Source organism: Miniopterus natalensis, chromosome 1 (assembly GCF_054644295.1).
Source record: "Miniopterus natalensis isolate mMinNat1 chromosome 1, mMinNat1.hap1, whole genome shotgun sequence".
Taxonomy (NCBI): Eukaryota; Metazoa; Chordata; class Mammalia; order Chiroptera; family Miniopteridae; genus Miniopterus; species Miniopterus natalensis.
Genome location: NC_142081.1, coordinates 114,246,841 through 114,260,939, shown reverse-complemented (window position 1 = coordinate 114,260,939; position 14,099 = coordinate 114,246,841). Strand labels below are relative to the sequence as shown.

The window sequence follows — 14,099 nt, the reverse complement described above, 5'->3', positions numbered from 1 at the left end:
TGCAGTTTTATTTCTAGTCTACAGCAGAAACAAAAGACAGTTCTAACAATTACGGTAGAATAAAGTACATGATTTCAGGAACTATATAATACATATCATCAACAATATGTAATTTCATTAAAAGTCATACAAACAATATAAATGGAAAGACAATGTTACAAAGATATCACTACTCTAAAATAATCTATAAATTTAATGTAACATCGATCAATTCCTAAAACAAAACTGAAACTTAAAAAGCTGAAAGAAGTTCAGTGGAATAATGTAGAAACAACTTTGACAATTCTGAAAAAGAACAGTATTAGGAAATATGTGTTAATAAATATCAAAGCCTGTTACAAAACTATATACCAGTGTTGTTTGGGCAGAAGAACTCACAAATAGGTTAGTGGAATAGAAGAATCCAAAAAATGACTCATACATACGGGAAAACTGATTTGATAGAGTAGATGTTCATTATCTGTGGAGAACTGACTGGAGTTAGGATATTAGGTAATTCTTTGGGAAAAAGTAATAAAGAGCTAAACATTAGAAGATACCATTAGCAAAGTTAACAGAACAGAATGAGGGAAAATATTTGCAACACAGACTTAACAAAGAACTAAGAGAATTTATAAACAGCTTATAGAAATTGTGAATAAAAAATAATAACCCCTAGTCCCAAAAATGCCAACATGACATAAAGAGGTACTTCCCAAAAGAAGAAATACTAAAAGCTGACAAACACACAAAAAAATGATCAAGCACAGGCTCACTTAGAATCAGAAATGTGAATTAATATAGGCTATCATTTGTCAATAAGCTGACTGGCAATATATTTCTAAGTTGGCCAGAATGCAGAAAAATAGGAACTCTCTATCCTGTTGGAAGCATGAGTTGGTAGTTTTCCAGTTGGTAAACTTTAGTAGGTAACTGGCATTATCTATCAAAGTTTAACAGGAGTTCCTCAAAAGGTTACACATAGAGTTATCATACGACTCAAGACCAAAGAAAAATGAAAACCTATATTCTCACAAAAATTTGTAGATAAATGTTCCTGACCACATTATTCATGATATCCAAATGGAAAGAAGCCAAATGATGAATGAATAAATAAAATGTGGTGTAAGCCAAACAAGGGAATGTTATTAACCACAAGGAGTGAAGTGCTGATACATGCTAAAAACTGGGTGAACCTTGAAAACATTGTGCTAAGTGAAAGAAGCCAGTCACAGATCAGATGTTATGATTCTCTTTATAAGAAATGTCAAGAATAGGCATATCTATAGAGACAGAATGTAGATCAATAGTTGCTAGGGGGTGAGGGAGAGAAAATTAGGGGGAGTGACCACTAATGGGTACCAGGGTTCTTTTGGGGTGATAAACATGTTTTCAAATTGATGCACAGCTCTCAGAACACACTAAAAACCCCTGGCTTGTACATTTTATTTATTTATTTTATTTTTAAAAAATATATCTTCATTGGTTTCAGAGAGAATAAAGGAGAGGGAAAAAGAGAGATAGAAACATCAGTGATGAGTCATTGATGGGCTGCCTCCTACGTGCCCCCCACTGGGGATGGAGTCCGCAACCTGGTCATGTGCCCTGACCAGAAATCGAACCCTGATCGCCTGGATCCTAGGTTGACACTCAACTGCTGAGCCATGCGCAGCCGGGCAACATTTTAAATGGACGACTTGTATGATATGTGAGTTACTTCTCAGTAAACCTATGTGTAAAAAAATGAACACATGCCTAAGTTTTCAACACACATTTTACTTTTAGGAATCTATCCTCTAGGACTACTTGAATATGTGCAGAAAGACATACAGAAAAAATTGTAACAGCTCCAAATAGAAACAATGTAAATGTTCACCGTAAGTAAACTCAAAGCAAATGACAAACTGCAAAAAAATGTGTCTATTATATGGCAGATAAGCACTGATATCCTTCACAAGGTTGGGAACAATGCCCCATGTATCTTTCATTTGAAACTTGTTGGCCTTTTTTCCAAGAAAGCACATAGCATTCTTTTTGCCTCCCAGTGCCAGAGCCATGATTAGTGCGAGCAAAAAACCTAACTATAAGCTTTCCTGGGTGCTCCCACTCTAAATAATCCTCCGTAACCTCAAGTCTATTGTTGCTTACACATTTAAAAATTTCTCTCATAACCCTTTTTACATCCCTTCTTAAAGCAGTGGATTCAAATCCTTTCACACCTTTATATCCCTTTAAATCTTTCACACCTCAAAATGCCTTTTTCTTTTCTCACCACATTCTTTCTCCCTGTTTTAGAAGAACTGTGCATCTTTCAAACATTATTGTTACTCTTGAGCCCAGTTAGTATCTTTTCTATCAATGAAGCAAATTACCTCTCAGGGCTACTGTAAAATTTAATAAATAAACATCTTCAAAATCATCTCACATTTATTACCTCATTCAAGACTATTAAGTGTAGCATATGAGGAAGTATATTATAATGATTAAATATGCTGGTTATATGGAGTCAGACTATTGTGGTTCAAATTCAGCTTTGCTATTAATTAAGCTGCATAAAATGCAAAGAGATGCATAGCTACTCTGTGTCTCAGTTTCCTCTATTCTATGACATTCATAGCATAGTTATAATCTTTAATTTACTACCAATAGTGCTTGGCATTGTTAAATAAATGTTTGCCACTGCTGCATAGTGAGCATACTTGATCAATATTTCTAATTGCTCTTTTAAAAAATGAAATACTTGAGGACAAAAATATTTTTTACTACCACCAAAACATACACAGTGACTTCAAGCAAACTTCCCGTGATGTTTCTTTCACATGTTCACTTAATACACCTTATATGAAAGCCTACTAGGTATCTGCACCTCTCCCTCACATATGTAATTACTTGCTGAACTCTACAGTCTACTTTCCTGTACTCTCTCTCTCTCTCTCTCTTTCTCTCAGAGGCACTGGGACCGCAGGAGAATGTGTTAGGGCGGAATGAACATAGGCCTTGGGGGTGGCCAAAAGCAGCTCTGCCTCTGCTGTTCTATGAGGCGCAAGTTACTCAACTCTCTGAGCTTCAGCTTTTATAACTATATATTGAGGTTAGGAAGAAACATCCAAAACATATTGCACAGCACAAAGTATATAAATACTAGCTGGTCTCTGTTTTCTTTCTTTGCCATGAACATTTCCATCTCATTACCTCTTACCTGTCTAGACTATGTGCTTTCACCATGTCTTCCCACTGAACACATTCTACAAACTGACAGATTAATGTTATTTTATGTCTTATGTTAGTGCTCTTTTCAAACCTCTTCAATGACCCCTTCCTAGTGCTTGCCAACTAAAGTTTAAAACTTCTTAGCATTTAAAATCCTCTATGTTTTTACCCAAACTTACATTCATGATGTTTCATCCTATCTGTCTCCTTCACAGATCCAATGCTCTTATCTATTGGTTCTCACACCCGACTGTACATTAGAATCATCCAGGTAGGAGTCAGTTTAAGATGATCATGCACAGGCCCCACCACCTCGAGACTCTTTCTTTCTCCTTTGCTCTTCATTTCTCCCTCCCTCCTTGAATTCATTCATTCATTCATTCTCAGCTGGGGCATAAGCACTGACATTTTTAAGCTCCCCAAATGATCATGAAGTCAGGATTAAGAACCACTGTTTCACCCTGGCTGGTGTGGCTCAGTGGTTAGAGCATCAGCCCACACAACAAAGGGTCTAGGGGTTGATTCCTGGCCAAGAGCACATACCTCGGTTGCAGGTGTGATCCCTGCCCCAGGTCAGGGCACGTATGCGAGGCAACCAGTTGATGTCTCTCTCTCACATGGATGTTTCTCTCTTTGTCTCTCCCTCCCTTACACTCTAAAAACCAATGGAAAAAATATCCTCGGGTGGAGGTTAACAACAACAAAAGAAACACTGTTCCAATCAGACTGGTCTGCCTCCCTATCCCGAAACATAACCTGTATTTTTCCCAAAATACCCTCTCACTCACATCTGGCCCCATTCAAATGTTCACTCCTACTTAAAGTCTCTCTTTTACCCCAATGAAAGCACAGCAGGGAGAGTTTCCTCCTTCCTCTGAGCTTCTGTAATACTTTATTTCAACACGCTTCATGTTACCTTGCACTGCGGGTATCTGTGTGCATGTTGTTTCCCCAAACTAGGTGTGTAGGCTTTTGAGGGAGAGCTGAGTTCTTAGATGGCAATTTAGAAATTTGATCTTAAGCTTTACAACATCCCTTTGAATAGGTATTACCTACATATTTTATCAATAAGGAAAGTGAAACCATGAGAAGGGGCTTGCCTAAGGATTTTAATACTACTAATTATAATTCTTCTTTGTATATTACACATATTACAACCTCCTCTCATATAGTCAGAGCAGAAAAGCAGCCAATAAAAGCTGAACAAATATATGAATTTTTAACTTTGGTGACGGAAAACAGATTCAACTTCAAATCAACATTCCTAATGATTAAGGGAAAAAAGCAAAAAATATACCCTGTTCATTTTCTTTTCCAAAATAATTATTTCAAAGTCATTGCTTAGTTTTGATATTTAAAGTATTTTTAAAACAAATCCACAATGACACAATAGCTTTGAAAGCTAATATTTTAGGAAACAGAAATGAATTTGTACATATCAAGAACGAAAACTTGGATAACTGACAAGCATTCTGCACAGGGAGTACATGGCCAGAAAAAGGCCTCTGGGCGGCTGGGAGAGGGAACGCCTCGGGAGACAGAAAGAATATTCTGGCTCTGGAAACAGGGGAGGCCTGGGGGCACCTGCAGAGCGTGTGGAGAGAAGGGCCCTGACAGCCAGAACCAAGGGGCAGAGCAAGGCACGCAAGTGTGGTGGGAAGAGGGCTGAGCCACAGCGCACGGGGCAGCGAGGACAGAGGCCAAGGGGGACGAGACACCTCACCCACCTTCAGCAGGAACCAGGCCCTCCTTCCCCAATCACCTCAGGTGACACAAGGCAGGTCGGTGCCAAGAAGCCACCAAGAGAAGAAAGAGATGTGCAGACACCACTGTGGGTGAGTGGGGGGGGATAACCCTGCATATGACTCAAGAGGGACGAACACGTACCTTTTCATGGGAAAATGCAGTGCTTTCAGCTATCGATCAGAACGAGGAATCAAGAAGAGGGTGGGCTCAATTATAAACAAACTGAGCAAGATAACTTGCATAGTTATTTGTCTGTGAATTTTACTACTTAAATTTTGACCTTTACCAGAAATTAGCAAAATGAGATTCTCACTCTAACCTCATCATGAAGTGAGTAATTTCCATATATTATCTAATGTAGGGAGGGAGGGTTCTTAAATTATTAAATAGTAAAATGAAGGGTTGGGCTATGCTGAGGTGCTTTTTAATTCTGAAATTCTATGCTTTTAAAAAATTTTATTAATTTATTTGGGTGACATTGATTCGTAAAATGGCATAGGTTGCAAGTATACAATTCTATAATACATCGTCTGTATACTGCATTGTGTGTTCATCACCCCATAAATCTCCTTCCATCACCATATATTTGACCCCCTTTACCCTCTACTACCTCCTCCACCCCCCCTTCCCTCTGGTAACCACCATCATACCATTATCTGTGCCTCTGAGTTTTTCTTTCCTTGTCTTGTTCATTTGTTGCTTTCAGTTTTATATCTCTCATGAGTTCTTGTGAGATATAAAACTGAAGTTATATGGTTCTTGACTTTTTCTGACTTATTTTGCTTAGCATGATATTTTTAACAGGTGCTTTTTAATTATGAAATTATATCATTTTGACTGACTTTTTCCTTAATGTTATATCCCTTCAAATTCCTGTTAATTAACTATATGTAATCTAAAATTTAAGAATAATTCATATTTAAGATCAAGACTCACTTAAATGGGGCCAAAAATCAGTAGCTATTATTTTCTCAATCATAATATTTGCTTCTGACATTTGGTGACAGTTTTATCTAATTATAGAAGAAAGAATGAAATTTCCCTGTGAGCCAAAGGGACTATGGAACTCCTGTCCCATACTATATACTTCAAGAGAAGGTACACAGTAGTTACTCAATGTAAGTTGGATGAGTAAATACATGAATTTAGGCTGACTCAGCAATAAGCTGAAGGGCATTTTATTCGGAGCTACATATCAGATCTCTTTAGGTGGATGCATTGGCCAAAGGTGTCACTTCAATATCCCTGGCAACATATGAAGCTATAGGAACAAAATAATTGAAACCATAAATGGAGGTAGTGGTGGAGGGTAGTGGTTTAAAATTCTCAGATGACATTAAATTTGCCCAGCATCTCAAAGGAAATTATGCACATTAAAAATAATACAGGAAAACCCACTAGACTCTCAAAGCAAGTATTTCAGATCACAACACTTTTAGTAATTCTCCTCAATTTTAAGCAAAATGCAACAGCTTCCAGGCTTACAGATACTACTGCATAAATGTGTGCTATGTTTATATAGAGAGATCGATACTTTACTTTTGCTAAAGAAGACAGTCCTGAAATCCCAATTTTATTCTAGAGAAAACTAAAGGCTTGAGACTTGAGCCCAAGCTGGCCTCCAAAGTCTAAGTTCTTCACCTGATGGTGCCTTGAAAACTGTGACGGATTCTTCTGCTATAAAGCACTTGCCTTAACCTCTAAGTAATGCAGAGCATTAAACAGATGAAAACAACCAACTGTATTCTAGTGAAATATTAATCATGAAAGAGATAAATACTCAAAGATACTCTGACTCATTCCTGAGCGTCCTCTGTCCCCTCCCATACATTAGAAATGGCATGTCTGGTCAACAGGTTAAACTTTGGCTATTAATAAAAATTATTAAAATATGAATAGTTTTCAAATAAAATGATCCATATGATAAGGCATAAAGTAATGACTTTTTACATTAAATTATGTTGTTTAAGAAGCAAAGTTAAAAAAAACTTACATTTTCATTTTATACGCTCAACTGAACAACAGCCTCTTAACTGTATCACTAAGTGAATCACCACAATAGTACCTATTGTTCTATTTATTCTCATAAATTCAACAACTTTATCTAAGATATCATATTTGAATGGATTAAAAAATGATACTTAAACGGATACTATACTTAACATTAATCATTATGTTTAAAAATACATATATAAATGTTATTATTTTGTGCTTGAACATACGGGAATTTTGACCTCTGAGGCAGAAAGTTATAAAGAGAAGTACTTATTTTTTAGAGTGAGTTAATAATCACTGTTTTATCGATTTTAACAGATATAGCTATAAAAAAGCTTCAGACGAAGAGTAAATTCATAGAGAAAAATAAGAAGAAATCTATTTCACCCAAGCAGGAAAGCATTTATAAATAGGTAAGGATACACTTATTTCTAAGTCAAAATGAATAAATTTCATCTATTAGTGTTTCATAAATGGAACATCACGCAGAAGTTGTTACAATACTCCCCTGCCACCTTGAAACAAAACATGTGCCACAACAAATGCTCGCATACACACACCTGAAGTGGAAATTAACACTTCATACTAAGGTGAGCGATGCATAAAGCACGAGGCTGCTCCAATTCAGAGGCTTCATGCTGCCAACACTGACAAGCAAATTTTTCTGACCCCATAGTCCTTTATTCTAAGTCAAGTTCTTAAGTCCATTTGAGGAGATAATAAATTTTAGTTAATTACCTGCCATGTCCATACACAGGATCTATCAAAGGTTCAGGTGAATCTTCAATTTCATTTTTTCTGTTTTCAATGCCCTAAAGAAACCAAATATTCTTGGCTTATTTTAGAAACTAGAAATAAATATTACTGTAGTTTAAAAATTGACCCATTTGTACCAGAATTTAATAAAGCATGATTACTTAAGTAACTTTCTCCCAAAGAATTAACAAAATTTGAATCAGTGGTGCATCTGAGATGACAATGGTAAGAAGTAGTTTCTCCAAGAATATCTTCTTCTTTTCTTCCACCGGCGCTATATAAAGAATACAAGTAAGAGGTCTAATGTTGGTTAAATGGGTAAAGAGAGATAATGTTTAAATTTCAAGAGGAGGAAAGAAATTATATAATCCAAAATTAATACTCATTTAACTTTAGGCTAAATTAAATTCAAAACCAATATACCTCCTAAGGCATCTAATATATTCTCTCAGGTCATCTGAAAAGTTTATTGGTTCTAAATGCATGCACACAAGAGTGTTGATAGAGATATAAATTTAAAATCACAAAAGGTATAAAGACACATAAGGAAACGGAAGGCTTGCTTCTGACTGTGCGCTCTCACAAATACTAGCAATTCAAATGTGTACTGACAAAAATACAAAGTTAAGAGAGCAAGAAGTTTCTTACTTCCTTAAAAACCAATTTTATGTCTTTAATCCCCAAAAGGGCATCCAAAATCCCAAAGGTCTAGATACTGGATCACTACCAGAAGACTTGGCACAACTCCAAAACCACAAAGATAATCTGCCCTTCACTGGGCTACTCACCCAACAACCATTGCTTCTCTCAGATCACAGGCTACTGCTAAGGGTTAGAGACGATTAATCAATGATCAAAATATTTAATGATTGTGTAAGCACATGTAGGAGAACACGAACAAGTACGAGACCTTGCACTTGCCTTCCTTGTAAACAACGATACAAAGCAGCCTCTGATACAGCCAAAATGAATAGGAACAAGTGACAAAATCACTGGCGGGGGGACGGACATCATTTCTAAGACAGGCTCAGGAAGAACAACTAGACTTGATGGTTTGTTGGCTGTAAAGGACCAGAGGCAGAGGAGGCATCCAAAGTCTGGAGCGTGAAAAACTGGCAGAATAATGAACAGTTAAAAGGAAATCATCAGAAACCAGTCGCCTTAGATGCCTCCACCGCCGTATTCACCTCTTCTAACCAACTGCCAAGTACTTTCGGTCCTTTCACTCAAACATCCTCCTATTCTTAAATTTCTGAATTTAAAACATGCTTCTGCATATGCTCCTTTTCTTTTCCATTTCCCTGGTCACTGCCCTAGTTCAGGCTCATCTATTTCAATAACCACTTTTCTAGTTTTCCTGACTCTAGGCTTCGACCCCACACACCAACTCCCCCCAGTGCAACTCTCATCCCAATTTAAGGAACTTTTTTTAACAAAAAGGTCTTGCATGGCCTTGTTGAAAATTTTTGTTTTATTTGAATTTTGGCCACTTGAGATCTAAAGTATTTTTGCATAATACACAAGTCATAAGGAACCAGTCATCTCAGATACCTCCACCACTGGTCATTACCAATAACTTTTGTATCATAAAAATTCATATTCTAGCCTGGCCGGGCACGGCTCAGCGGTTGAGCATCAACCTAGGATCCAGGTGATCGGGGTTCGATTCCCAGTCAGGGCACATGCCCAGGTTGTGGGCTCGATCCCCAGTCGGGGGCCTGCAGGAGGCAGGCAATCAATGACTCTCTCATCGTTGATGTTTCTCTCTCTCTCTCTCTCCCCCTCTCCTTTCCTCTCTCTGAAATCAATAAAGGTATATTTAAAAAATTAAAAAATAATAATAATTAATAAAACTTCATATTCTAAACCTTATTTCTATACCAGCCCCGGCTCACGTTCTGCAGTTGCCTTTCTGGTGTTCACTGTGCTGCAGTAATGCGGAACATCTCATGGTTCCCCAGACACTGTTAGACCCTCCACTGGCTACACCTTTACACTTGCCATTCCCACTGCTGGGAAAATCTTCCCAGAGCTTTGCTGTCTAGATAACTTTTCAGGCCCCGCTTTGATTTCACCAAATAAACTTAGGGGTACCTTCACTACCTCCCCTTCTGCTTTGAGCCTGCCACACACACACGCCAGAAGCGCCACCATACGGAGCAATCATTAATGTGTCAACGGATTTTAGAACACTGAAGAGGAACCATTAAATACAATCAATCCCACACTGTCAGTCCAGGGCCTAATACAGAGTCGGTACTCAATAAAGATGTGGCCAGTGAAAGAAGTTTAATTTTAGCATCATAAATCTAGAAGGATAACTGAGATTAACAGGCTATGAAAGACATGAGATTGGCACTTGGGGGAAAAGGGCAGGACTGGTACTGTACATATCGGAATTAAACACATAATCTAAGAGAATGAGATACTGATAAAAGAAGCAGCATACAGAACCCAGGGACTGGAATTTCTGGAATATACAAGCTTAGAGAAGAAGAGAAAGAACGAGGAGGTAACAGGTAAAAATGGAAAGATATAAACAAAAATGACATAATAATGTCTCATAATTATAGAAAGAAAACTTAGAGAAATGATTTATCAGATAAGTTAAGAGAGGGAGTGGGGTTAGAAACAGCTTCCAGGGGACTTAAGGTGCCAATTACCAGACATTGCTAAGAGCAAAGACAATAAATTCTGAAGAACTGAGTGCATTTTATAATTAGCACATTACTGAAAAGCTCTGCAGTGCAGAAGAGCAGGGAGAGTAGGTTTCAAAGTGGTTAAATAACCAGTGAGCAGTAAGGAAAGAGAATTCTTATCAGCATAAGAGATTTTTTTTTTTAAGTGTTTTTATTGATTTCAGAGAGAGGAAGGGAGAGGGAGAGAGAGAAACATCAGTGATGTGAGAGAGTCACTGATCGGCTGCCTCCAGCTGGAGATCGAGCCCCAACCCGGGCCTGTGCCCTGACCGGGAATCTAACCTCGACCTCCTGGATCACAGGCCGATGCTCAGACACTGAGCCACGCCTGGCTGGGCCAGCATAAGAGATTTTTATTCTGAGATTTAGAAACAGCAGCTAGAATAAATGTTTTCCTCATAGCAGGAAAGATGTACTAAACTCAAACTAATAAAAGTCAGCAGAAGCATTTTCTTAAACCTCTGTCAGGAGCACAGATTACAGAAAAAACAATGCTCCAAATCTGTTTCCCCACATTGAATACTGGTCCAGGACGGCACCTTTTAATTTGGATAAACTTCTGAATGACCTTTTTCTGGGGGTTGAAAAGAATTCAGTATGAGTACCACCATGAAGTTTACTACATCCATAAATAGGAAAACTCTTGAATTGTCTTATACTTTAAAATGTATATATACAAACAGGAGATTTTTGTGTCTCAAATGTTCAAATACAAATTTATCCATTAAAAGCAAAAGTTATTGCTGACAACTGTCGCTATATATATAATATCTCCCATTAAGATAGAATGCCACTTGGTAGGGAATCTCTTAGGTGCACTTTCCAGCATTGATAAATTATTCAATAATTATATAATTATTTAAGGAATGAGGTGGCCCTCTTCTGAGTTTGAGAACAAACAAAACTTGACTTTTTAAAGCCTGAAAATTATTTAACAGATATATGAATACCAAAGATAAGTTCTACATTTATGACTCCTTTTAAAAGAAATTAATATTTCAAATCAAATGCCACCTATACTTCTATTACCACAGCTATCCTTACCATTTATTTTGTAATAAAAAGTTTAAATCCTCTAATGATAATATGGCCCTTTAAATGAAAATCATAGAAGCATATTTGGACAAACAATAAATGATAATTCAAATATTAGTATTTATTTGACTGTCTACTAGAAACCTTTACACTCAGTCAGGACAGAGAAACATTAAGCTAAAATTATTTTTCACTGTAATGATGAAAAAGCTTTTCATGACATACAAAGTGTATTTTGATAGTTAATTTAGAAATTTAAATAATTTAAGTACACATTTACAAGTTATTTTTTTAATTTGAAAACTAATTTATCCTCAGGCATATCAATGTAAGCACCTTTCCCTACTATGAAGAGATTTAAATGGCAATATGTCCACAAGGTAAGAATTTTCAGTGTTCCAGTGTTACTTACTAAATTATTCCATGAAATCACTCAAGGACAAGCTCTTCCACAGCCAAGGCAGCTTTACATAAAAGACACTTTTTAGCACCACACATGGCAAAGAAATGACACAAGATACACACAGCAGGCTGCAAACACCTTTAAGCAATCAAAATATTCCCTCTTTTCTTACTCCCTTAAAATCCTCAGTTTACTTTCAATTTTATTATAATATAAATTTATACTTCAACATCTTAGTTACCAGGATTATAACTAAATGAATAGAATACTGAGAGTATTGGAGGGTGATTTAATAACAAACACTTCTTGTCAATTCAGTTATGCTATGATAGTTTTTAAAATTATTGGCAATCACGGTGCTTCACACATCATTGTAATGTGTCCTGTACTTTTAAATAATCTTTCAAGCCAGAGATCTAAGTAAAATCATTATACCTAATCTTTCCCTTTGTAATATAAAATCTTTAGGTTTAATGCTTAATTATTTAACAAATGTGTATAAAAAGGCATAGAGCCTTGAAACTACATGGGTTCAATGACAGCTTTCTTTCCTCACTAATTCATATAACTGTTGAGAAGTTTTCAGTAACTTATTTAGATTATGTTTATTAATAAGGTACAATTATAAATTTGAAAAAATCCAAGTAAATCAAAGAGCATTTAAGTCAAAGGTAATGCTGAGTTAGCACTTCTCTAAGTGCCAGGCCCCTTCCCAAGTGCTCTACAGGTCTTACCTCACTTAATCCTCATAACCACCCTGTCAGTCCTTATTTTGCTCAAGAGGAAACTGAGGCACAGAGAAGAATCCTCTCAAGGGCACACAGCAATAAAGAGAGCTGAGATTTCAACCCAGAGAGTGCTGGCTCCCAAAGTCAGTCTTTAACGATGAATGAAAATACCTACTCCAATTTATCACCACGAACAATTTCATACGTGTTTATATACATTTGTAAAGCAAATCTTACTACTTTCAAATATTAACTCTCACTGGGGAAAGAAACTGATTCATTAAGTATTAAAAATTAAAAATTTTTGATTTACAATTTAAAAGGTCACATTAGTCTTTCAAAGTCTAGTTTTAATTTCCAAACGCTTCAAATTACTTTTGAAAATCTTGAAAAGTCCAATGGATTAAATAATCTTTTGATGTGTGTGGGAAAAAATCTGAAATTGAACTTGAGGATTCATTACTGCAAACAAGTGCGTTACTGGAAGCCAAAACCATACACACCACACAAGCCAATGAAATGAGTGTTTGTGGAGAATGTAACATTGACAATGGGGAAAATTTCAGGACAAAATAAAAATTCTATCTAACCTTTCCAAGTTGTATTAGTTTTTCTGTGCCTGATTAATAAATGATTTTACTGGCATATACTACAAAAGTTGACATAAATATAGTAATTTAGAGAAATGCGGGAATCTAAATAAAAAGCTTGGCAGGCAGGATGCTAGAACATATAAAACATGAGAAAAAGAACACAGCTGGGAAAGAAGGAAAAAAAGGTCAAATAGATTGTTACCTGGAATAAAATTTTCAATGTAAGTTCATTTCATTTGTAAGGTAAATTCTCAGATTTTCAGGTATTAAAACTTTTCAAATTTATACAATTATAAAAAATAAAATAAAATACGGTTCTATTCATATCCACTTTTAAAATGAGGCAAAGTAAATTGGAAAATTACTAAGGTATATTTTTCGGAGGGGAATTCAATAGAGTATGCCCACCAATTACTGGAGAACCAAAGTTAACGTATTACGAGGCCATGGAACCTATCATGACGGAATGTACAGCACAGTCTACAGTAAGTCCGCAGTATATTCCAAGATACAAAGAAAAAATGTTACAGAAAAATCTATTTCCTTACATTTTAATACAGACTGGCTTTAAGCACCTAATCTTGAATAGAAGTTTTAATTAGTTCAACTATTCCTGCCAAAATTTTGATAACCTTAGTGAACTATTAAACATACTTACATACAACCCAGTAAAACCTGGAAAATATTTAAAACAATATTAACGACATTTTTTACTATCATCCTTGTGAATATTTTCCACTCATTTCCTTCAACTGTATTACCAAATCTAAAAATGGTAAATTTTCTGAAAGCTTATACTTGAAAAGCCTGAAAAAGAGATGTGTTTGAACTGTTCTAATTTTATAAATTCTTCCTTGCCAATGTGCTGCTCCTACAATTTGCCACTGTAACTGCAGAGCAGGAGAGAACATTCTGACATCACAGACACATTTTAGCTCAAGGGGGCAACAGTGCA

General features: G+C 36.3%; 1 long non-coding RNA gene across 1 annotated transcript; it reads right to left on the bottom strand.

Moving 5' to 3' along the window:
- Window positions 1-7,286: 7,286 nt before the first annotated feature.
- On the bottom strand, window positions 7,287-12,876 carry LOC107544726 (uncharacterized). The gene is made up of 3 exons (XR_001603934.2): window positions 11,833-12,876; window positions 7,848-7,960; window positions 7,287-7,742 (listed from the first exon to the last, which is right to left on the bottom strand). It is a non-coding gene; the product is annotated as an uncharacterized LOC107544726 (long non-coding RNA).
- Between the last annotated feature and the right edge of the window lie 1,223 nt (window positions 12,877-14,099).